This window comes from Corvus kubaryi, unplaced genomic scaffold (assembly GCF_017639235.1).
Source record: "Corvus kubaryi isolate FWS band 111438036 unplaced genomic scaffold, C.kubaryi_AGA036_p1.0 132, whole genome shotgun sequence".
Classification (NCBI taxonomy): Eukaryota; Metazoa; Chordata; class Aves; order Passeriformes; family Corvidae; genus Corvus; species Corvus kubaryi.
The window spans coordinates 10,309,003-10,336,433 of NW_024580666.1; the positions used below are offsets into that span (position 1 = coordinate 10,309,003).

General features: G+C 34.7%; 2 long non-coding RNA genes across 5 annotated transcripts in view; one reads left to right on the top strand and one right to left on the bottom strand.

The window, feature by feature from the left end:
- LOC121666558 overlaps positions 1-27,431 on the bottom strand; it is a 199,701-nt gene that overhangs the window by 129,271 nt on the left and 42,999 nt on the right. For all 4 annotated transcript variants that reach the window (XR_006016690.1, XR_006016695.1, XR_006016692.1 and 1 more), the window contains exon 2: positions 8,780-8,866. This is a non-coding gene — a long non-coding RNA (uncharacterized LOC121666558). The remainder of the gene's footprint in view (positions 1-8,779; positions 8,867-27,431) is intronic.
- Positions 13,335-18,896, top strand: LOC121666570. Its single transcript, XR_006016696.1, has 3 exons — positions 13,335-13,829; positions 15,977-16,039; positions 18,273-18,896. It is a non-coding gene; the product is annotated as an uncharacterized LOC121666570 (long non-coding RNA).

Sequence of the window (27,431 nt, forward strand, 5' to 3'; positions counted from 1 at the left end):
AGACACATTGTTTTGACTTTAAAAAAATCATTTTAGACAGTGGAGTATGGCTTTTGCTTGACTTAATTCTGGAAGCTGCGTGAGTGTCACAATGATAAAATTCATAGTTGCAGTAGGGTATTTGGTGGGAGCTAAAATTCCAGAGGCAAAATTCACAAGATAAATTAGCATCACACAAACCGCAGAGGAGTCTAACAGATGATCAGATGATTTTTTTGTGATGCCTGGAATAATCTATGTAGAAATAGCCTATGCAAGTAACTGTATTGACAGATAAGAGGCCTGCAGTGTGATTACAATGGGCAGCTATGGGCTGAACTTGAGCTAAATTTACAATTTTCCACTAAACTTACATAAGTCAAAGAAGATTAAACATTTAAGTGAAATTTAGAAATACGACACTTTTTTTTTTTAACTGAATTTACAACTATTGGATACCTAAAATGAAAATAACCACCTAGATTATGATGTTAGCTTCCACTTCTGAAATCCTTGTCCTGATAGAAAGGAATAGGAATTAATCGTGGTAGGTAGAACCACCATCCTTGCCTTCCCTGTTTGTACATATAATCTATAGTTACAGCAAATTTAAGTCTCTCACTGACTTTCAAAACAACCTGAAGGCAAACAAGTCACTTGGAAATCCGGGAGTTCACCTTTGCAGCATTGAGATACTTCTCACATTTTTCTATTTGTATTTTTCTTGTATGGTGAGAGTACAGATTTTTGTTGCAATAGTTTAAAGAGGTATAGAACAGTTAGGTTATATAACTTCAGAAGCAGCTTCTGGTTTTCAGCTTGAAACAAACTTTCCATCAAAACTTCCCTTTATTTTTATGATAAAGTGTTCAAAATAGAAATTATATACTGAAATAAAATGGAACAGATTTGAATATTTTGTTTCCCTAATCCACATAATATTAGAATTTTGCTCCTCATCACAACCAAAATAAAGAGATATTAAAAAAGACTATACTCAGCTTACAGAATTAGAATTATTTTCTACAAAGAAACTTCTTTAGTTGAATAATTTTTTAATTATTTATGTTGCTATATTTTATGAAAAGGTGTTTGCAATTAATCCTTCTAAAACAATCAGAAAATCTAAAGTGAAATCTTTTTTAACATCCATGGGGAGTTTTCGTTCTTTATTAAACAATTTCAATTGTCCTTATGGGAAAAGTAAAAACTTATTCTAAAAATGTATTTTGTTAATGTTTTTTAGTTAAATTTTCAGAATAGTAATTGTTATTCTAACTATTTAAGGGTTCTTTCCAGGGGGACCCTTTTTCTCTAAACTTAATGACACATGTGGATTGTAATGTTTTTGTCAGCATAAATGTTTCTGTAACAGCCTTATTAAGCTCATGGAACTTGGTAAACTCAACCTAGTTGCTGAAATTAACTTAAACATTTGCCATTATTTGTGTACATTTCATTAACATCTTAATAACAGAGCTCATATACAGCAGCATCAAAAAAGGTAAATTTGTTTTAAAGTTTCAGGCATACCAGAAAGTATTAGGTCAGTGGCATACAGCTGTGGGCCATGGTTTTCTTAGCATGCCTATGTAAATCAGGATTAACTTTGCTTAATTACTGGAAAACACATTCCAAAACATCTACTGAGAAAAACAGTAAGGAAATATTCATGATGATGTAGTTTGCTTTGTTCTGGTTTCAGATAGGATAGGCAGTTTTCCAGGTACACATAGAAGTCTACATACAACTGTAAACAATATGAATGTCAAAGCAATTCAGGACATATTAATATAAGTCAATGAGCTAAAGTGCAAGCAAATTAAAAATCCAATCAATTTTTGTTGAAAATTCTTGAGACAGAAAGTGACTCTATGAACTCTAGGACTAAATGATCAATTACTTTATTCATTAAAAGTCAATAATTTTGAAGTCAAGAGGGAGATCTTCATATTGTGAGTAAGACATTGCAAATCAAATACTTTTCTGAAATAGAACATGTGGATAAAAATTTGGGAAAAGATTCTCTTTCCTTAAAAACTGATATAAGTCAATCTCTCCTGAAATAAATGCTGTTTTTTCAGTCTGCTCTTTCCATACTAAATTTTCAAGAAAAGGTGAATAGCCCCTGTGTGTCTCTTAGGTGAACCTTTACAAAATTCTGATGGCCCATTCAAGTTTAGTAAAAGGTAATTTGCATCTCACTCTGCCAGCATGTGCAGACCTGTTCATCCATTTCAATGGTATTCTTTCTCCTAAAATCTCTCATCAGGACTTTTAGTACATGTGAAGGCAAGTTCAATTCAAACCAATTCACTGTCAAGTTATCCCTGACACCCTAGATTCATTGCTCAGATTCATTGATTTGTCATCTGAACTCTTGACACATGGAATCTTTCAGGAGAGGACTACCAGAACAGAAGTAGTTTCAAATAATTTCTAATTTTTCTATTTTTTAATTCTAATTTCTAATTTTTGTAACATTTTGGACTTATATGGTGAGATATGTGATTAATATCAACAAGAGGCAAAGATCATAAAAAATGTGAGTTTTCGTATTAACAATGTCAAAGACATTCTCTTCAAGGGGAACTCAAGGGACAATAGTCATATTCTGTATATTTTTTGGCTTATGCATTATATCCACAGCAGTTCATTAGGAATTTACTGTTTATAAGCTCTCATATAATATGAGACATTTTTTCCTGCATAAAATCATGGATTTTCCTCTTGTATGAAAATTCTTAATACCAAAAAAATTTAATGTACATAATTTCTTTTATGCTCAAGCCCTACCATTCTAACATCCTTTGTATGAAGGGACTTAAATTGTAATAAAGTGTATTAAATTGTACAAGGGTGTATTAAATAATTGAGTTCTCCTAGATTGTGTCTGTAGTTTTAAAGATATTTCAAATAGAATTAAAACTTATCAGAAAGTCTCAGAACACTGATTTCCCCAAATGCTAATGTGTTTTGAGGAGTCTATTTTTCAAGGCAAAGTCACTCTTATCAGTGCTAAGTGTGAATATTCCAGCATTCAAGTTCATGAATGTAAAACAGTAGATGAGTCTGTCTCTACAGTCTGTTAAAATGAAATGTGATAAATGCAGCATTATCGATAAGAAATCATACAGTGTGACACTTGGGAAAAGGAATTCACTTGAAAAAATACAAGATAAGTTTTTCTTTGTTATCTAGCCATGCTTCATTCATTCTTAGGCTGGATGAGATTAGCATGCTGGATCACATATGCAATTAAAAAAAAAGTAACACTATTGACAACCTGCAGCAGTATGTTGGAAAAAGGTTGAGAAATACTTTTCTGAAGTTTATGGAAATTTATGGATTTATGGAAAGAGTTATCCTCAACACTGTTAAGGCTGCAGGAAATGACCAGGTCACTGGCCTGTTGCTACACTAATGGAATGTGACATGAAAATCTCTGCACTTGGCATGAGGAGTGGCATTACATGACAGCCAACAGTGTGAGCACTGGACAAGAGCTAGGGATAGTGCCAAGCAGATGGTGGCATCCCCAAGGGTGGCTACAGGAGCCAAGCCTCACACATAACTGGATGGGATCACTGGGGACCCACTACTAATTCTATGTAAGGGCAAGATTACCTAGGTAATGGTATCCAAAACATCAAAGCTGGGTGTAGTATGGCAAAATGGGGACTGACAGGGAAAAAGTAATTAGGGAGAATTTTTTTCCCAGGGACAATGTTGGGGCAGAGAACATAAGGTGTAAGGGTGGCAAAAAGAGCGGCTCAAGTGGCAAGGAAAGAGGTAGTAAATAGTGGAAATCCTGTGAGTGAGACAACACAGGTGTCTCTATCAAGCAGCCTTCTGCTTGTTCCATGTTGCTGGAGCAGGGCAATAATTCAGACCTGTTTCTCTTGGTATACAATAAAAGTTGGTGTGCTTCTAGTCAGGAGAACTGGGGTGGAAGAAGGGTGGAATGGAAACTGTCCCTCTGTTAGGGAACACTGGATGGATACATGAAGTATCCCAGAGCCATTATTCTGGTGCTCATTCCAGGCCTGATAGCATTCATAACATGCAATGTTATATCTGAGTATCATAACAAAAGACTGCTAAACTCTGAAGCATGAAGGGTTTGGATCCATCATTCATTGAAACCAGAACATTTCAGAAATGATTGGTTTAATTATGATAGTTCCTATGTTCTTGATAAGTAATTTTCTAAACCTTTTTATGTTAGTTTAATTATGGTGAGGCTTAGATAACTTTGGAATATGACATCCATCAGATTTATTCACAGAATATCAATGAACTAAGAAGAGTGGAAGCTGTTTTTCCTTGGTTTGAAGGAATATCAATACTAAAAAATTCATTACTAAGAAAATAATCTTCCTTTGGGTGAAAAGGAAATAATGTGACATACATAAAAGTTGTCAGGGATTTTTTTCTTTAATTCAAAGCAGACAATTCTTACAAGTCAAAGAAATTAATCAAGGGAGCTGTACTGCAATGCTGGGATTTGGATGATTTTTTTATTCTTTTTTTTGTAAAAGAAGTAAAATTTATCTAGAATATGTATCACTTACAGTAAAATACTTCAAACCTAAATGGTAAATAAGTGTCTCAGAAGATGTATTAAGCCTTAAAATGATATGAAGAAAAAAAAAAGAAGACTGAGAAGAGAAAGCTTGTCTTATTGGTCAGTAATAGCAAAAGACAATCTAGATTCAGTGCTGTAAAGGATTTAAAAACAAATAGGATCAGTTTACTCAACCATATAAATTAAGCAAAAAATAATAAGTACATGAGGGGGAAAAGGCAAATTTTTGACGGGAAAAATATGAAAGGCAATCTAAGCATTACTCAAAAGAGCTGTACTTATAGTTTTCCCTCATGATTTTCTAATAACAGTGATGCTCCCATAGGTCCTATAGAAAAATTCAAAGCTAATAGACACAAGTAGAGGCTCATACTGGAAAAGAAGTTGCAAACGAGTGGGGCATGTTTATATTGAAAGAACTAGGCAATTAAAAGCACAAAGTTGTCAAAGAAATCTTATAAAGCATGAGCCATGTCAGTTTCTAAAAGTATATTATAACATTCAAAGAAAGGGAATATAGCATTCTGTGAAGACAGGAAAGAATGGATCTCAGCAATGTCAAAACTTGAGAACTTATACTGAAGAAATATGAAAATAATGAGGGAAAATAAATGGAACAATCTATAGAAAACAACGGGTTCAAAAATATGTGGGGTTTTTTCAGATGTACCATGGATAACACAACCAATAAAGCTCTGACGTAAATATGGTAAGTCTTTATATTTTGGATTATTTGATGTAATATAATATGGAAAAATCTTTATTTGACATACAGATGGGACTTACCACAAGCTTTGTATTTCTTTTCTTTTTCAATTCCTTAAAGTTGAAATTAAAATAATCTTATTGCAAGAAAAAATAATGAAGTGTGATCAAAGTAACTGTGAAAGTCATAACGAATATCTTGAGACTGATTGCATTTAATATTTCCTTAATGACCTTGATAAAACAAGCTGGAATATGTTTAAGAAATCGGATAAAAATTTGTAAGATAAAATCAATGAAGTGTGTGAGCAGTGTTTAATATTGAACATTTGTATAACCTTGAAGACAGAACAATGGAAACTAAGTGAAACTTTTCAGTATGACATGTAAAAGTTGGACAGTAATGAGACTCAGTAGTACTTTTTCCCAGCACATATGTTGATGAGGGAAAGGCTTGCTTAATTTCTGAGCAGAGCAAGTTTCATTTTTAGGCTTTACCTACAGCTTTGTAGGACTGAGCCAGGTGACCTGGAACATCAGCCTATTGTTTTGTTGAGCTCTAAGACTCACAAATTTTTCACTTCAGTGAATACTGTAGTTTAATTACAAATAATGATTTTATTTGGTTTAAATTTTATCCTTTAAAATTAAATTATATACTGTCCTGTTCCTGACAAAGATTTTTTTTCTATATCCTGTCTTGTTTACCTGATTTCTAAAGAAAATTATCCCAACATTTCCATATCAAAGTTTTACAGCTTTACCATTTTCATCATCTTTCTTAATTACTCAATATCTGTGTTATCCTCCAAACCTCCAACTTTGATATTACTATCAAACAAATGGTAAAACCTGAATCACCTTTCATTAGCTCATATTTACATTAATTTTCATAGCCTTCTGGCAAACTTTGATTTCTCTACAAGACAGAAAGTTTAGGTATCACTAGTCTGGGAAAAAAAGAAAACAAAACAACAAAAAGCCCTAACCCAAACCTAATTATTTTTTTTTCTATGAAGTTGCTACGTTGTGACATGATTTATCTGAGAAAAAGAGAAATTGAGAAAGAATTTGATTGTGTAATTTTTTTTTTATTGTCAGTTGAATTCCATTACACTAAATAAGGTATCAAGTAGTTTTATACCTAATCATAAGGTAAAACAAATCAATCTGAAAGTAATGAAATAAATAAATTAAATGCACCAGTTGGGTCAGATTTATTGTCACCAAAAGAAACAATCATGTATACATTTTTTTGGGATTCATTTCCAACCTAGACACCTGCTAAAAAGAGCCCTTGTAACAATTCGTGGACTGTTTTTTTCAGAACCTAATTGTCTCTTTCCCTTTATGACCTTTTCTTAAAATTACTGTTGCAAACAATAGTGACAGCATGTGATCAGCACTTTACACTCTCATCATCACAGCTTGTCAATTATTTTTATACAAGTTAAAAGCCTGTTCTTCCTATTTTAACTGCAGTGATAGGTAAGAAGACCAGTCACTTTGTTTTTCTCTTCTGAAAACCCTTATAAATCAAACCAAAATGGAACATGTTAAAGCATTGTTCTTGTCTTCAAAACAATAATGAAATTCTAGAATCTATACTGAAAAAAGTTACCAGAGTTTTGTCTTTCTAGGACAGGCACATTCCATGTTATTATAATTCACCCCATTGTGTTGGGTTAACTTGACTGGCTGACGTCTGCCCAGCTGCTCTCTCACTCACCCTCCGCAATAGGACAGTGGGATAAAATGAAGCAAAGATAAAGACAGGGAGATCACTTAACATTTACTGTCAAAATAGACTCAACTTGGCAAAAATCAGTGTAATTTATTGCTGATTAAAACATATTTATATGGTGAGAAAAAAGACCAAAACCTAGAATAGATTCTCCCCACTTCTCATACTCAACTTCATTACTTCAAGAGCCTGACTCCTCTCTGATTCCCTGTCTGACAGGCTCATGAGGAACTGTGGAGTTGTGACCATTCCATAACAGCTCCTCTCTGCTGCTATTCCTTCTCTCACTTCTCCAACATGGATTCTGTCCACAAACTGTGGTCTTTCAGGATAAACCTGTTCCAGTGTGGTCTCTCCAAGGGCTGCAGGGCATCCTCTGGTCCAGCACATGGAGCACCTCCTCCCCCTCTTTCATCCCTCACCTTGGTACCTGCAGGGCTGTTTTTCATATTTTTTCCTCACACCTCTCATTGCTTCATGGTTTTCTTAATTTATCTTAAATATCTTTCCCCAGATGTATCACCACTCTGGCTGAGGGGCTCAGCTGTTCCCTGAGGCATGTCCATTTTGGAGCCAGCTGAAACCAGTGCTTCAAAAGGGTGACCCTGCAGCACCTGGGCACCTGCATCCTACATACTTGAAATGGCCCCTTTAAAAATGAAAGTTTACTTGATAAAATAGTGTTTAGACCTTTATGTAAACTGTGGCTCCCTTAATCTTCTTAAGAATAGATTGCATTCCAATTATTTTCTATAACCATTGGAATACAGATAAGGATTCCTAAGGAGTTAAGGGTTTCTAGGAAGTTCTTTAATATTCTGTTACAAGTCTTTACATTTCAGGCATCCATCTCCACTTTCATGACAGCTTTTAAAATATTCAGGTCTTATTTTTTCATGCTTCCTTAAATACAGCTCAATGTTGAAAATGAATGTGAAAACATGAGGACAATGATGAAAAATTATTCCACACGACACTTTTGCAACAGTTCTGTTAAAGAAGAAAGCTACAAAAAACCTTATCAAATTTAGGGGCCTGGTGAGTTATGACATACATTGTATGGAGGCATGTGTATAGAAACACATGGAAACATATGTTTCAGTGTTCCAAGGCTTTCCAGGACTATTAGGCATGCACCAACACGGGCTGACATCAGTCAATCCACCCTTACAGAATGTGGTTGAACTGAAACAGAAATATCAGTTCAGATCTCATCTATAATGACAGAATACTAATTTACAATTTGGTGTTACCAAAGGAAGGAGCACTTAGCTCCAAGGGAATAGCTGTCTACAGGCCGAGTAGGCATTGTCAAAAGTGTCACTAATAGACATTCTGCTTAGTAGTCCCAGCAGAAATACAAGGACTAAAGAGCTGCTGAACAGATGCTGAGTTATTTTGGTTATTAACAGAGGTTTGAGCTGCACTGTTAACATACCTGCAAATATCTTGATTTTGGCCGCTCAAGAATAAAAAAATCCAAAACTTGACATGTATGATAGCTTCTTACTGTAAAGACCCCTTCCTATTCACCATCAATTGCATTATAACAACTTTGTAACCCTTTCTTGAATCTGACAGCTTTCCCAGACCCTGTAATTTCATATCTGTGTATCCTACCTTTATTGTAAATATACATAGATAGAAATATATAATTATATAATATATAATATATAATTAGCCAGTTCCCTTGTATCTCTCATTCAGGGCCATCCCCCAGACAGTACATATTAGCTCTAGTATTTATTATGGAAGGCACCTACCTGCTTTCCATCAATAAAACTTGAAATTCATGGTATTGTAGGTGAGTGATTAACGCTTCCCAAAATAAAACTCATGTAACCGGTCCCCTGCGTACAGAAAGAAATTGTAACAATTTAGTTAAATCAATTCTTAAATTGATTTAAACCAGTGAAATCCCTTGTGCAGGTGCTCTTAAATTGGCTAAAGGGTAGCTAATATTGGTGTATCTTATTCATTTAGATCTAGAATTTAATCCTCTTAAATTGGGTAAAATTTTTTGTATACACTGGAGCCTCAAGTCTAGCAGTCTGAATTGAATTTCATGCTGCAGGGTCATGGGTCCTCAATGAAGTTAGGACATATAACGACATAGAAATTTTAGAAATTACTTCTGAGGGCCCTCTATACATCTACAAAAAATAAACAGATTTTTGCAATAAATACTAATAGCTAGACAGCGTTGGGAAGATTTTATATAAGGGATAAAGATTTTTAAAAATTCTGAGCAGTCAAGGATGGTGACAATAGGCAACAAATTTTGAGAAAATGATGGCAAAATTAATTATATGCCATGCATTTTTGCTGTCTTTATTCTGTTTCCAGCTTAAATTTGCCTGCTGATTATTGCTGGGCCCATGAGTTTTGGCACAATACTGAAAATGAAAATATGCATGACCATCTGTCAGTATTGGTTCCAGTTCATCAAAATTTCTTGTCTCCATTATGTGCAAGACAAAAGTACCTTTGCCTGTCTTGGGTGCAGAACCCAAGAAATTACAGATGAGGGAGAAAAGAAAAGAAAAAACTTTTCAAATTCCCCCTTCACAGAGAAAAGGAAATTATTTCTTATCAGCACATAGAAATAAATATTCTTTCTACACTTTTATGGTTCATCCCCATTTCCAGCTGCTTCAATTTGTGACTGCATTCACTCAATGACATGACTACATACAGACTATTTAAGACTTCAGTAATGCAGGCTGGTACCAGAATGGAAAGAAATACCTCAAGATAGATGATAAGAAGAAAGTATGGACAAATAATAAAAATCTGTCTATGATTTCAAATATTGACTCTCCTTCTCATTATCAATTTCAGTTAGACAAAAATTGCTAGTTACTCCTCGGTTAGCACTGATACATTTGCAGCTGCAAAAATGCTGCTTCTTTCTCTGATTTTGGCTTCAGTGTGTTTCTGCTAGATTTGGATCGAGATGGAAGGCACAAACCCTGTCTGCCTGGCACGGTATTCTTTGCTTACAGCCCCAGCAGCTTTGTTTCATTCTTCTGTGTCAATGGAATTTAAAATATTTAAAAAAAATATTTTCCTACTGCTTGCTCTGAAAGGCCGGTGCAAAACAAGGTGCCTTTCGAATGCATAGAGATATCGTCCCAAACAATAGCAGTTGCTATGGGAGCAGAGCATAGTGTTTTATGCAGACATGAAGGAAGAGGAATGGAGAAGCACAAATCTGGTACAGATTGGTCCAGGAGCTCACTGGCTCTAAGCACAGTGTTTGTTCCCCTAAATATACTGTGGTAAATCACATTTATACATCAAGGGATACAAAAGTTTATATTTAACTGACTTCTGTTTACTTACATAAAAGAAGATTTATGGTCACTGGGAGGCTCATTAGCATTGATTTTCACAGTCCCCACTTAGAATTAATATGACCTTGGTACAGGAAATTATCCAGCACTTATATAAAAAGCTAGCTGGAATGATTCCATGTATACTTAGTAGATTTGCATTATCTTGTGGCAGAGTCAGACAAAAAATCCAGCTTTCCTGAACAATTGCACTAACATTATTAAAAAATACTGCAAACATATACTAATGCAGTAATGAGAGTGCCAAGTCTGTTTAATATTCTAAGGTCAAAAAGGAGCCTTTGCAAACCAAGGAACCAGTCAGCTCAAGAAGGATCAAACAGCATTATATTTCCTTCAGTAAAACATAAAAGGTCTACAGTTACTTTCACAACTAACAAGGAAGCCTGTAATGTATGTGTAACTTTCCAATGTGACTGAAGCAAAAAGAGGGTTTTTTGACTATGAAGATGGATTTTTAACAGATTCAGAAAGGATTTGGGGCTTTACATACTTGCAGGTTGTCCAAACAATTGCATAAGCTTGGTGGGGAAGAAGGCCTTAAAGTCTAAGAGCTTGCTTGATTTGTGTTCATTTCTTTTAATAATATTATCTCCATGAAGGAATCTTTAAAAATGGTCATTTTACTCATCCAAATTGATCAGGTATGGGAACCTGTCAGAACAGTTAATTGACTTTATTATATATGTTTCCTTTTAATATTCCTATTTATATCATCTGGTGAAATGATTCCAGTTAGCTCCCATTCAGTTGCCTTTAGACTTGCCAGTTCATACAAAACCCAACTGCTCCCTTTTCAGTTCTGCTGTTTGTCCACCCTAATATCTTCTTGCATGTTGGATTTTTTTGTCTTTTCTCCACAACATGAATACAGCTGCCTCTTTCTTGGGACTTTTCAAATTTATGCAAATTTACTTTAAATATAAAGTTACTTCAGCAACTGTACTGTGAGTATTTCCTTCTTGCCCCAGCATGATAACACATGCTGACATTGTCTGGACAAGAATGCTTCTGCAGGGACATGACACGGACACATAACTGCAGGCAACTGTCATAAAATACTGCTGCTTAGCAGTTGTGAGCTTTAGCTGGGGCTACTTAGTGCGTGTCAAGACAGCCTGACAGTGTGTGCACAACCAACTGGCAGGGATAGTGGAACTCATTTAGACCACTGGCAGCTCCACTGAGCACAATAGCAAGTCCTTAGCCTTAGAGTGCTTTAGGATTTATACACATCACTGTTGAGTAGCCAACATTAGTATAAATTTATTAATTAATATACAAGCTATTAACTTTCTACAAGCTTTTTTTTTGTTTTTGTTTACAAAAAATCCAAACAATGCAAGTGGCGCTGGTGGTTAGAGAAAAGTGTTTCTCTCCTCCCTCAGTAGATCTTGAGCGGATAGTGCACTTTTCCAGACATTTCCTTAGCTCAGGCAATAGTTGCATATACAAATTAAATTAAAACAGGACAACTCCACCACCAAAAGAAGCAATCCTTCTTATGCCCTCAGCCATTTTTCCCAATGATTGTTGCCCTTACCTTTGTCCTAGCACCATAAGCTCCACAGTCACACAATGAACTAGAGCAAAGAAATAATCGGACCTAAAATTATTCCCTTTTTTCTTTCCCCTGGAGTGAATGACAGAAAGATATATGGATATCTAAATATATGCATGCTAATTTGTATCAAATCCCCAAACCAAGTCTAACAGTCTTGGCAGAAATAGTCATCTGCTACACTTTTAATGTGTAATGGTTATGGTTATATTTAACAAAAACCAAAAGAAGGTAAGAAAATAAAAAATAAATAGATGGTTTCAAAGCTGGAGAATGTTGTATACTTTAAAGTTAAGATTTAAAAGCAATAATTATTAAAATTATATTTCATACTACTTTCCTTTATTATATTTATTATACAATTTAAATTTAAATCATATTTATATTTAATATTTTATTAAACTATATGTTGATTTGTGGTTCAAATGCTCTTGTAAAAATAATTTTTAAAAAGGATGTACACAAAAACCCTTTTATTTTGTATTCTAAAAAACTATTTTTAAATTCCTTTTTCAGTCTTCTGGCTTTTGCAGAGAGACCAATCTTTTAACTCCAATGACTATGATGCAGGACCAAAAAATTGCTTTTGGAGCTTGAGCAAGCCCCAAGTTGTTCAAACTTAGTTGTCATAGTTTTCCCAAACACAATGTCCAAATTCTTGGGCACAATAATGAATAGGCCACCCAATTAGACTAGAGAAAAACCCAGATTCCCTATGGCATCTAGCATCTCCAGTCAAAGGATTTATTTTACTAATTATTGTGTTAAGAAATTTTGAAAATATGTATTGTGTAATGAAATTGTAGTAAAATTTATTGTATAAAGTAAAGCAGGAAAAGTAAATCTTGATTAATTTATTTCATGGTGGTTTACTATGGAGTTATTCTCCTCTTTGAAATTCTCATTTTTAAAATGCAGGAGACAGATCCTATCAGCAGCTGAAGCAGTAGTAGGTAGGCTAGTCTCTCATCTCAACACAATAATTAAAATTCAAATCTACCAGTAAGATCCAATTGTTATCCAGACTCTGTGATATAATGACTATACTGTGAAATGAGGATGTCTGCTGCACTGTATTTTACAGACACATGAAAACTCTAGAGACGTTTTCTCGCAAGCCCCAAATTGAATTGAAGCTTAGTGACGCAAACAATGTAAAACTAGATTAAATAATTTTAGTATTTTAGCAGGCATCTTTAACATTCTCTTACTATTTCACTAAGTGTAATAATGCACATCATGCATGAAGAAAATGATTCAGACAAACAAATTAGACTTTAGATTAAAATACTGGTCAAAGCAAAGGTTCTATTTTTGTCGATGAGGCCTCTATACATTTAAATTAGAAAGACATTTACTGGTTATGGGAATGCTGAATCAAGTAAATGACTGACACTAGAATAAGATTGTCAAGGCCATTCAAAAGCTTTTATAAAATAATTGCCTGGGTGTGCTTAATTTCAAAAGTGTCCTAATATAATTTCCACTGAGAATGCAACAAAGATTTTTTTTTAATTAAAAATCCAATATGCTCCAAAGTGATGCCATCATAAAATCAGTCCGATTAATGCTTTTATGCAGTTTATAATGTCTGCCGAGGTTTAATCTCAGACAGAATCTCAAGCCTCCTGCAGCCACTCACTCACTCCCCCACCAGCAGGATGGGGGAGAGAATCAGAGAGGTAAAAGTGAAAAAACTCATGGGTTTAGATAAAGACACTTAATTAAGGAAAGTAAAAGTCGCACGCACGAGCAAAGCAAATGAAGGAGTTCACCACTTCCCATGGGCAGGCAGGTGTTCAGCCATCCCCAGGAAAGCAGGGCTACATCATCCACAACAGGGACTTGGAAAGACAAAATCCATCACTACAAACATCCCTTAGCAAGAGTGCACAGGTAAGTCATCTTTTATTGGCGTATGCTTATATGGCTGTTGTCACAAGACAGATTGTAAAAACATAGGACTGTGGATGTTCATAGTTCCCAGTTGCAGGAGAATGGGTTATCTTCCTTTGTCTCTCCATTTACTACCTGGGGTTTTTTTCCGTAGTTTATAAGTAAATATTTATAAATCTGAACATTTTCACATGGTATATAATTGTTTCATACCACCATCTAACTTGTTTTAGCCTTTCTTTACTTCAGGGGATGACTTTGTGAACCCAAAATTCATAGGCAATACATATCTTTTGTTTAAACTAGACCAATTTTAAGTCCACCTGATACAAATTTTGTCACACAATAATCATTCCCTAGTAGTCATAATCATTGGCAGCAGAATAAATGATCAGTATATGATTGTTTTCTACCATTGGCATTTACAAGATAGGATTCAAATTTCTAATTCCAGTCCTTAAAAGGTTGAAACAAATTGGACTCTCTCCACCTATGAATTATAACTAGATTAACAGGATTGTCTCTTTTAATGAAAGAAAAGGGAAAAGAAAAGCAAAGGAGGCTGGTAGCCTTTTAAATCTGAATCCACCACTGGGAGAAATGGCATATTGTACTACACAAACAAATACCAGGTGACATGATCAAAAATTAATGTTTTTGGCAGAAAAGCTTATTTCCTTTGGTGTATGTTTTTGTTATTGTGGATGCATTAAAAGTAAAGCTACCTGAAACTTCACAGAAAAAGCACCTCTGTCAAGACTTGAGAAAAACCTGTTTTGATGAGTCTCTAGGGTTAGACATCATATAAAAAGAGATCAGGGTAAACTGACCTTACAAGCATCCACCTGTCTATCCTATAACATATTGGCTTCTACTAAACAACAGCAACAAAGAATCCTGAAAGGTTTCCACTTCTTCCCTTTCTCTTCACTCAAAAAAACAGACAAAAGAATTATTTGCTGCCATTTAGATAAAGGTGACAGAGCATATATTTTACTGTTGTTTTTCAGAAAAATGATGACAGAGAGCAAAGAAATCCTTTTGCTCATGGGATGATAAAATAATAATACTGTAGATGAGAAATCAATGCAATGAAGTGTATTAAAATTCGATCTAAAATGATGGACATAAAAGCTTGATTTTGTTTTTGACATTTGTGATTATGGCAATATGTTAGTTCTTTTAAAACAGCTGATGATACTGAGAAAAAATATTAAGTGAGAGAGTCAGTTCTTTCTGTTTGAAATCCTTCCTTATGCAGGATGACAACGTACTAGCACTTATATATATCTGCATGTAGTAAAAATCCCTCTTCAGGAAAAACCTTACTGTGAAAATTTCTAAAATGATTGTAGGTACTTGGTTCTCAATACCACAAAGAGTGACATATTCTGATTAAGTGTAATTCCCTATTCAAACCATAACCCCTGTTATTAGCTCTGCACAATAAAGCAAATATCAATAGTGAGCAGCACAACATAAATACTGCTTTAAATATGGAACATTAGGAACACTGTGGAAGAGACTGTCCAATCTCATTAGCCTTTCACCTTATATGCTGTACATGCTAGTTATTCTGCTGTTATTGTGCTACTCTTATGAGACAATCTCAAAAATTTAAATGTCCCATCCAGAGCACTTGCAAACCTTCTTAAATGAAAATTTGTGATAAGGGAAGTGGGGAGACGGCTTTATCTAGAAATATTTTCCAGGCTCAGAGATCTTGCATAAGGGAACTTTTATGTTTGTTTTTAATGAACATCAAAAGATTTTACCTAAACAGGTCTGTGCTGAAGATTTTTCACACAGAAGCTGTTTTCAGATCTTTTTCTTTTGTTGTTCCAAGGAAAGGATAATGTCTAGACAAATCAAACATAGTGAAGAAGGGTTAAGACTTGCTGAACAACTGTCAACCCCATTTCTTCTAAATGGAGAAAGGTCACACATATCTAGAGAAGAATAAGCATGTATCTAAATCAGAAAGGAATGAAAAAAATTCCAAAAGAAATTAAAAGAAAATCTTAGGAGAGATAACCTGAGCGAAACTAGGTAAAATGGTATTAACCTACTTTTGCAGGATGTTAATATTCAAAATCTAAATGTTAATACTTGGACTTTTTGTTTTCTCTTTTTCCCACCATACATAGTTGAAGTTTATATTTATGGAATAAATAAAGGAAACATGTTATGTGTGCTTCCAGTATTGAGAGGTATGTATTCTGAATCAAAATTTTTATTCGCTTTAGGATTGCTTGGAGAAAATGCTGGAAATAGAAAATTGAAAAAAATATGTTTGTATCAATAGAATCATACAATCATACAATCATAGAATAGTTTGGGTTGAAAGTGACCTTAAAAATCCTTTGATTACATGTACATGTAAAGGCAAAAAAATAAAAAGCTGTTTTGCCAAAACACAGACTAGCTATCACTGAATAATATTTTATTTGAACCATTGCAGCATCCAGCTATGATGTGGGAATCTACCAAGGAATTAATAAAGTAGGGAATTTAGGATTTTCACTAACAAGGTGTTGGCATGTTCTTCACCTGTTACACTGTTTACTTAGAAATAAAAATAAAAAAGGAAAAAGTATTTTAAGCCTCTCTGCTTCCTCCAGAGTATTCTGTTCCTGTAGTGGCAACCTTTATGGTGCTAGGTCAGGGCAACACTGAAGAGCCTCAAGATTCAGTAAATTTTGAGGAGATATTTAACTGCTCCCCTGAGGTGTTCATATATGCAGCTGCTCTGTCACTGACCAGAACTCACAAGCTTCCAGTTACATATCAAGCTTCTGTTTTCCTAAAGGCAAAAATACTGATGAATCATTATTCTGTTGATGCCTTATTATCCAAGAGATGGGACGGTCATGTTACCACAATTTATTGCTTAAAACAGCAAACAAAGCATCAGTCTCAGAGGCCATGGCTTTAGTAACAAATTGCCATAGCTGAAGACAGTCACGAGTTTCAGAGTTACATTGTAATTTATTACTTTTTGGTCTAATAAGCAATTAACACGAAACTTTGTTTTGACTTTTTAACCTATCACCTTTACTACTTTTTACTGCATTGCGTCTGTTCCACAACCAATGACTTATTAGCTCACATACACACACATACTTCTATTATAACATCTAAATTCTTAACTTAAACTATAAAATCACATTACTATACATAAAAACCCTTCACCATATCACCCAATACATTTTCTTACTTATAACTCTAGAAACACAGGTTTATGATTCTTCTGCTTAAAGCCTGCACAGCCTTGCCACTACATCAACCCAAGTTCTTTCCAGGGCTGTAAATCAAATTTACTAATGCTTGTAGAAATCTCTGCTTCTCTGTTTCCCACAAGTTTCTGTTAATTTTGTTTACATTTTGAGAATACTTCTCCAGTTGCATTGAGAGGTCAGGTAGTTGGTTTCTTCCTTTGTGTCTTCTTACATTTCATCACACAAATAATGAATACAGGTTGTCTCTGGCACACCTTGCATTACCTAGTTTATTTTGGACTGGAAGCAGCTATAGAAAAATCTAGGTGCAAATAAAAAATATACTTTGTGTTCAGGTGACGAACAGGTGACTCGTCAGGTGACGAGTTTTGGGTAAATCCTACATGTTGAAAGCACCATAAAATTAGTTCTCAACATTTTGAATTTAAGAGTCCAAGGGATGTATTCTCTTTCCAAATTCATAATTCACAATTAAACTTCATGACCTTAGAGTGACTGCAAGCTAGAAATTACTTGCTTTGCATTGCAGTTGAATCTAGGTGAAAAATATTCTCTGACATTACTGACTCAGTTATGTAAATGGATCTTTCCAGAGAAATAAATTAAACTGTAATTGGGGAAAAAAAGAAAAAGAAATAAAAAAACCAGAAAATCCCCAAGACAACTATTTTAATTATATAAAGGCTGTCTCATGTTTACACAGGCTGCCATAAATAACTGAGTCTAAAACATGTTCTTTCCATCATAGCTATAATACTGAGACTCATACCAGAGCACAAGCAAATCACTATGATCATGAGGGAATTTTAAATTTATTTATGAACCATTTGTGTGTTCATACACATTCTGTATGCCAGGAACATGTGCCTTATATATGTGATCAGATGCTTTTAAGGCATTGAACTTGGAAGTCACAGTAAATATTTTTTCTCAGTAATTTATTTCTGAAGAATTCTCTAGCCCTTGCTTTTGTCAAGATCATAATCCTAAGCACAAAAATAATATACAGTGTTGTCAGCCAGTTTTGAAAAATAAAAAGAAAGGTTTGATTATGCTGCTGCTTACTGTCATAACTCTGTATTTATTATTAACTACACTTGAGGACGCACTGCAAATTTATTTAGCAGATTTTGTCCAAAATAGCTGTGCTAGCTGAATAGTGTGAAAGAGTATATCTGACTTGAGATATTGCTTTTCTCCCTAGATTGAAGATTAATGCCTCCAAAAAGATGAAATCAGGAGGATAAAAGCATGATGCTTTCAAAGATAATTCTACTGGTGGCAATCATGATCGCTGGATGAAAACAAATAACTCATTTTCATTATCATGTGTCCTGAAAGGAAGCAATATTCACTGTGAAAGAAAATAATGAAAGAGGGGAAATTAAAGGCTTTGAAAAATTAACATTGATTTCAGAGTGCACCTGGACTTGTATTTCCACTGTTTTGTCTTTGAACATCAGCTCATATTCGGAGATGTTTTGATAGCAGACAATACAGACTTTAATGCAAAATAGACCAGACAACCCAATCAAGGGCTTTTCTTATGAGAACAAAAGTTTTTTATACCTAAGTGTCCTTTTCACTTCTAGTTTTAATCTCTTGTAATATGTAAATTCATATGATGGGTGGCATTCGGGCTTTGGGAACTACTCATTTTCCCAGGCAGTAGAAAAAAAAGCCACAATTAAAAGCTGAAATGAAAACCTTCCCTACTCCCATTGCCAGTGTCCAAAGATAAAGTAAGACATATCAATTTTTTAGCCTCACATAGCAACTGAAAATAATGTATATAAGAAAGAAAACTAATTAAATAGCAAAAGAGGTAGCATTGCATTGTGTGATGCATTGTGTTTTGCTCTGTAGTGTTAAAAATAGGGATATGCTGCAGTGTTGGTACCTGCAGTACATTAAATCAGCCATTGCAAAACTGATTAGATCCTCTTTCAGCTCATGCCTCCCTCTTACGTAACTGATCTTGGCTTTCTGCTCTGTTTACCATTCATTTATAAACTCATGTACTGTCTTTACAGACAATTCATTTTTTATTGATCTGACTGTCCTATTAAAACTGTTGTCTGACTGTCTTACATCTTTATGCCTTTTTAACTTCCTCTTCCTGCTGGCCCTGCATATATCCCCCTAACACTTCTCGAATTCTGCCTAGCCTCACCCAACTTAAATGTCCAATCTCCCCCCTTGCATCTTCATTCTCCTAGATGAATTCTTTCTTGTGCTAAAATAGATAACTCAGGTTTATTCTTCTCTTTCAATTCTAGCCTAAGATTTTGATACATCTGTCAGCCACTAGAAATCCCTTCCTGAGTTTTTCTTCAGCACCTCTTTCTTCTGCTATTCACATTATCTCTATTTTCTGAAATTAAAAAATGGTATTTCCTGTGTTCATAACAAAAGTGCAGTCAGTGAGACAGTGATAAACAATGAATCTGAAAGAGAAACTCTGTGAATCATCTGGTTAATTCTCTGACTGACTAGTATGAACTAGTTATGGATGATTACTTGAACTCTTACCATGAACTTTTGAGATTTACCCTTCATTAACCACAGCAGCCTGGTGTAATTATTCTTCAATCAAAAGAGGTTCATGCTTCTCAGTCAGGGGACACCAAGACTTTTGTAGTCACAAGGACGGAAGTCTAATATTTTAAAGCCTACAATTACTGTTAATGTATTATTGAAAAAAAATCCTGGAACATGGAAAACAAGTATGATTTTGTAAGCTCTTAAACTAACATTAAACATAATTGCAGATTCAATTACAAAAGTTTGAATACTGTAACAGATGTTTGGAATATCAACAGAGGAGCAAGAGCATATTTTAATAACTATTATCTGAAAAATCCAGTAGTTTGTGACAGATGAGGAGTTACTGACCCATTCTCTTTGATCTGTTTTTATTGCAATTAAAAAAAAAAAACTCATGCAAGAGCAGACACCACAATATAAAAGCGGAAGTACTTCTAATATACCAATCTGGACTTCTGTGTGTGTTTTTTTTCCTTCACTGAACCTTTAAAATTTACAAATTGCTTTGTTGGCTTTCCAATGAATATACACAAGAGGCTCCAGCTTTATTGATTTCTTGGGACATTTTGATGTTCTCTTCCATTGTCTCTTTATTACCAAACAGCAGCCAGGACTAGGATAAGATGGCATTAACCAGGTATAAATGATAGACAAAGGGATGATAATGATCTTGAGTTTATTTTAGGCCAAACATATCGGAGTTTAATATGCTGTTTACAGTCTACCAAAAGTTTCAGCTAAACTTTAACTATATTTGATCTTTCTATTAATTAGTAAACCACTTAGCATTTCTGCATTCAGTTAATATCAACATTTGTTAATCTGTATTCATGTCAATCATACATATCAAACATAAATTTCAATCTTTATCAGCCCAACTGAATAATACCTAGACTTTGATACCATTTCAAACTTTTGTCTTTGGAATTGCTTTTGTCTAAAATAATACAATATTTGACTTTTAACACAACATGTGATAAAGAATCTACTTTTAGTAGTAGGCCTGAGTTTCCTCCCTAGTTTTGATATTAATTCTTTACTTATTAGTACTCCTTTTAGGTACAGAAGCTTTTTTATTTTCTTTGAGAGATGGTTTACAGGGACAGATAGAGATATGTGCCTTTATTTCCTATGCCTTACCCACAGTGACAAGTGAACTCTATTTTAATGGAGGTGTAAAATTTTCCCTAGTAGTTCCTAAAAATTGTTTTTCATAGAACCTTTGCAGCTGTTATCTTATATTGCCCTGTTGACTCAACCAATTTTAGCCTGGATGAAGAGATAAAAATCTTCAAGTTCTGCCACTTCATTTTTTGGAAGCTTTATTTTCTGCCCTTAACAATCAGTTATACCACAGAAATATGTAACATCAACGTCCTCAAAGGAGATGAAGCAAGGAAAATTGAACATCGAAATTATATCTCAGTGTCACAGGGGCTTTCATATAGCTTCAAGTCAGAATCAACACCTTCATTATGTTAGGCTTTTTAAAAACACACAAAAAATTTACAACCTCTCTTCCAAAGAGCTGTTTAGTGGGGATAGATTTCCCCTTAAAATTTGTCCTTCAAATTTTGTCCTCCAATATTTTAAAGAAAGTATTAGAATTTTAAAAGACTATAATGATGAAATATTGTCCTAAGGCTTCAGTCTCCAACTAGACTGCTAAAGGCCTTGATATACCTCAATCTGGAATAGTTGCAGAGTGTAAACTATAACATGTCTGCTAAACTGCTTATTGAAGTATAACCTGCTTCCACAGAAACCATGTGAGGTGTTCCATAGGAATTTGTGAGTCTTAAGATGACAAATATTTCAAGAAAATGTCACATTATACCCTGAAGTTAAGACTTCCATTCAAATTGGAAATTAAAATTTTCCTATTTTCCTTCTCTTGAAAAACTTTTTGTCAATTAGTGCCAACCTTCAAAGTTCATTGTGATGTATGATAATCTTTTTATTGAACATATAATTAAAAACATAAATGAGGCAATCTGTTCCTGTAAACTACTTACATTGGCAGACTGAAAGCCATTGGCCACTGAACAGAATCTACTACTGTTCATGGTGATAATCTTATCCAAATCTCATAACACTCTGTACTAGTTTTTGCTAGTTTGGGGTCAAGTTAATTTTATTCATAGTAGCCTCTATGATTCTGTGTTTAAATTTGTGACAAAAACCAGTGTTAATAACATAGTAATATTTTAGTCTTTGGAAAGCAACAGCACTTAAAGAACATCAAGTCCTTTTTTCATTCTCACAGCACCCCACCAAGGTGGTGCTGGGGACACACATGAAACTGGGAGGGGACATGGCTGGGACAGCTGACCTCAACAGAGCAAAACATTATCCCATACCTTATGATGTCATGCTCCACATACAGAGCTGTACTATGAGTCACTGGAAGAAGATAGCTCAAAAGTCTCATCTTCTTGCTGTAACCCATTCTCCTAATTTGTAAAAATGAGTTCTTTGCACAGTGATGCTCTTTCCATATGCAAGTGAAATAGTTTGAATGTGTTGCCCTGAGTTTTCTTGCCATCTCGTGTTTACCCTTCAAGACATTTTCCTTCTTTTTCTTCCTCTTTAAAATAGTTTTATTTGCAGCAGAAAAGCAGAATCACAGACTGTCCACTCAGTCTTTCCCCCAGTAAAACAATATGGTGGAGTAGGCTGGGAGAAGGTCATCTCACAGGCTGCCATGAATTATATGAATTTCTAAGGCAATTTTGACCATGAAAACCAAGAAAAATTGGCCTACAGAGACCTATGACCTGCAACAAAGAAATTGCTTCTAAGATCAGAATTTGTTTAAGCTCTCAGAACATTAAAGAGTGAAAATTGCAAGTATTCTTAATCTTGGGTTTGTGTACAAACTCCACTTTCTGTAGGAAAAAAAAAAGCTGGTGTACAGAGATACATTGATTTTTTTTTTTTCATTAAGAATATAAAATTATTTCTGCTGAAAAAACATGGTTTTGAAACTAAATTACTTTGGGAATTTCTTTTTTTTTGTTTCCATGTTAAATATTATTGTTTCACTTAAAGCTAGACACAATTATTCAAAAATTTTTCTCTGAAATCTGGAACAGACCAGTTGAAAAACATTGCAAAAGTTGAGTTTATAAACATGGACATCAGCTTGAATTACAATACTTTCATTGTTAGATATCGTTGCCTTTTCTTTTGTGTTCAGAATGTCATTGTTTGTGGCAAGTCCCCTCATAGAACAGAAAACCTTTGCAGCCACCAGCTAATTCTAAAGACCATCCTGACTATCCAAAAGCTGAACACCTCGTTCCTCTTGTATACAGACGTTGTAACCACTGGGCTCTGCCTAGCAGGCTGCAGCTCCCTGAGAGCTCAGCGAGGGTTTCCTAGGGCCATGTGATCAGTCGCATCCCGGAGTCCGTTTCGGACAGCCCCGCGATCTGGCTCTGGCAGCCAGCAGCGTTACAATGCAGTGGTGGTAAAGAAGGTAGAGAAGGGTCTCTCATGAGGGTTTGAGATGGCTTTAATCACATCTTGTCCCCGTGATGTTCAGAGGTAGAGAGACAACGTGGTCTGGGTGTGGGGTGGTTTTGTCAGGGGCCCAGGGGTGGTCCCTGGGCAGGGTTGGAGCAAATAGGGAGAAACAAAGGGAGTGGCCAAGGCTAGGGCAGGGAACAGGGGAAACATACAGAATCAGGGGGTTAACACGCCACCACATACAGAGAGCTAGGAAAGAAGTCTTTGTGGCCCTAAGGACAGAGAAAGACTTCACTGGAAAGTTATATTACATAAAGATAAGATGATACAATATAAACCCAGGTGTTATGAAATTCCATATTTGAGAGATAACATTGTTGCACTAATGACAGCTTATTTCTGCCCATCATGTATCACCAGTCTTGGATAATAGGTTTTGAAGAGAATTAACATGGTATGTGCCATAGCAGATCAGCTCATCCACTCATCCAAATTCCTGTGACACGGTTAATACCTGTTCTGATATAAGACAGATAATGAAATTTGAAACTAAGCCAAGTAGTCTGCAACGAATTGTCTAAATATAACAACAGCATGGCAAAACAGATGTTTTTAAACAAAGGCATTATCTTTAAACAAATACTTTATCTTTCTGTTGCCTAAAATGCCAAACACGCTTGGATTTAGAATATCTTAAAAAAAAAAAAAACAAAACAATGTGTTCTGGGGCTTGCTGCAATAACCAGGATTTGAAGGAAGTAAAACTTTGAAGAGACTTGAGACAGCTTGAGAGGTTTCGTTTTTTGAAAATATGGTATTTCAGCAATTAAGGGGGGACTTTTAATTTACGCATTCATATTTATATATTATTAATATGTTTTTCTGCATGAGGCAGGTACACAGCCTCAAAATAATATAAATCCTTTTCCCATTGCAGAGTAGTACTTTTAAATAAAAAATAAAGGAAAATAAGATTTTATAGGTTTTAAGATAATTATTCACATTACAGATATTTTCAATTTCTTCAAAAGTCAGGTAAGCAATTTAGGCTACAGTTTCTGGAATAAAAAAATTCTTTATTTTACAGATGACATTTATAGGACATATGGTGCAGCTGACATTTCTTTTTCTAAAATTACTTGCTAATATTTTCAGAGGGATGAATTACTTTTCCATATCTCAACCATTGCAACTGCACTGAGAGATAGATATGTTTGCTTCTCTTGTGCTTTACAAGGAATATGTGTACCATGAATTTTTTATGTACAGTACCATGCAGTCTGAAAAAAGGCTACAATTACTGGAGTCTTTGGACTGATAAAGTGTTATAGCACCACAAGAAGAAGTCATTCTTTATAGTTAAAGTATACTCTGAGGTAAATACCATCATTAATTTGCTGTAGGTTAAATTACTGTGCAATGTGTCCACATGAAACAAAAAAAAAATAATCCCCATTTTACTATTCATTGTTGCAATTTCATTCCATAACTCCATTATAATGCACACTGTGTAGTCCAGATTTTTAAAAAACTCTATCAAAACTACAAATCAAATTAAGGGTCTATTCTCAAGAGTACAGTTTAGGCATATAAAAGCTCAAATGTTTTAACACTTACTTTCAGTATTTACAGAATTTCTGAGAAATACTGAGCAACTGAATTGCTGTTTTTTACCTCATATAAGCACTTCTTCAGTATATTCATATTAGTTGATGTGATAAAAGTGAAAATTCTGCTGCTTCATCTTCTAAAAATTGAATACTTCCATCACTTCTGGGTTTTTTCCCCTTATGGAAGCATTGGGCTTTATGAACTGAGTCCTTTTCATGAAGAAAAAGTGTAAAGATCTCTTAAAACCTGTGGGTCTACTACAAAAGTATACTGGGTCAAAAATAAAAAGATGAGCTACAGAAACTTGGGGGTTTCTGGCTGTTTGCTATTTTTGTGCAGAGAATCTAGGTATTTTGCCTACATTACCTCCTCTGATACAAATTTCACCTTGGTAGAGTAAAGGGAGATCTGTAAATGCATCTCAGGTCAAAGCTCCAGGTACACCTAGATAGTTATATTTCTCAGGAAAAGTCTTCCAATTTACAGGGGGTTTTTTTAATGCAAGTTTTGAAACTGCAACTCCTAAACTGAGCCATTAAAAACTGAAATTACACACTGACAGTTAATTGTCAAGCCAGCCATAACCCGGAGATATTTATCTAAAGATTAAATTTGGTTTCTTAATACCACTCCAACATTTTAAGTGATTTATGTGTCTGAGATATCAAACCTTATACTTCAGGATTACAACACCTGTGCCCTTCAGAGCTGCTTGACCTTCAAAGCTACTTCACTTCCAGACTGAAGATATCAGTAAGAAAGTTATCCCCTCAATGCTTGAGATTAAAATCTCATTTCTGGCATCATGAAAATGCAGGGGTAAAATCTATCGGTTCGGATGTGGTAATACTGGGAATGTGACTATTATATGTATATATTCCACATTTTCTATTTGGCACATCTCTTTTCATCCAGTTTTGCTCTTCTTCAGCTTGGTCAACAATGTCAAAAAATCCAGCAAATGGGCTCCTCATGAATTACTTTAACATAGCAAAATGGGGTTTATAACTTCAGAACATGCAAGAAAGTAGGTAGTAATATGATGTTCTAGAGGACTAAAAGAAGTACTACCTGTGTTTCTTGCCCTTGGAACATTTTCCTTATCTCCCACACCATTCTATTAAAGGAATAATAGAAAATCCACACATAAATGGTAGTGTATGACACACAAGACATGACACGATTAAATTCCAGTGTTGTTGTCAAAAGTGTATAGAAAGTAACTTTTTCTGTCTCTCAGATAATACTTATTTTCCTGCTTGTAAGCTGAATAAACGATCAACAAGGGATTACAGTAACTGAAGAAGAGCAAAGAACCCGTACCTTGGGGTTTTCAGTAAGAGAAGAAATGGAAAGGAGGGATTTGTAACAGTGTCATAAAATACAATAAATTCTTCACTATCACCACCCCAATGCTGTCAAACAAAAGTTCAGGTTTCATTTCCACAATGCAGTATATTCCGTTCTCTTTTTTCATTGTATTCAGTTCTGCATTATTTTCAGTTAGAAACCCTACTGCTTCATAGCTGATATGTTTGTATTTTAGTAATTAATATATTAGTGTTTTGTTGTTGTTGATATTCTTTTTATTTATCTATATTCCCAGTCTCCTTTTAAATAATCTTGTTGAATAACATTTTTCATTAGGTTTAGAAGGAGAAAACATTTGGACCTTACAGTCTTGTACTTTGTTTTGTCTACTAGATTGTGAGAAAAGCTGATCTTTGAAGGGCAACACAAAGAAAACAGACATAAGATGCAGTGGGTGCTGTTTACAATTTTTTGATATTAAGGAGACACATTTACAGATAACAAGTAGTGGCTGCAAACTGAATACAACCAATTGGTGTTTCCAGTAATTTCCTTTTGGTCTAGATGATGAAGTTCTGCTTGATGTCTACGTTTGCTTAATGCCTGAAGAAAGTTTCAGTGGCAGTTTCAGTGTAAAGAATGTACTATAAAATTGAGTAAACTTTTTCTTCTGCCTACCTATTTACTAAAATCAAGTTAAAATTTCTCAGTCTAAAACTCACACATTGTACTCAAATCAATTTTCATCAATTTAGGAAAGCATGTACTTTCATTAATTTTAACATGTTTCCATCTCAAGAAATTGTGGATACAGAAATGCTGCTAGCAAGAATTTTTCTTGCTACTTTCTAAGTCCGTGGGATACTTTTCTCTCTCACAGAAGATATTCGCAGAGTTTATAAACCATGAACACCTGCGACCTTGCAGAGCTTTGTTTATAGTACAGTAGGAAAATATTTTGACAATGGATATTTTAGGATTTTAGCCAATCACCCCAAGGGGTGGCTGATCCTTTGTCCAATTAGACTATGAAGAAAAAAGTCTATAAAAAGTTTGTAAAATAATTAAATAAATCAATCTTGCTGCACAATTCCTGCCTGCTGGATATCTCTCCTCCATATGGCTGCGGGATGAGGTAATAAGAAGTAACCGTTTTGACAAACACAACCTTTCTCCATGCTCAAGTGTATTCTCCTTCTTCCTTCTCAATGTGGACTCTTGATAAACTCACTAAAATAGATCATATTCTTCCATCATCCTTCACTCCCCTTTTAGCTCATCTAAAATTATGATATGTCATGTTCAGCAAGTCAAAATTTCATTAAGAGCAGGATTAAGTGAACTTTTACGAGACTTTTGTCACATATTAGTGGAAGTATTGGCTTAAGTGCATACTTTTAGTTTGTTAATGTCTGTTTACTGG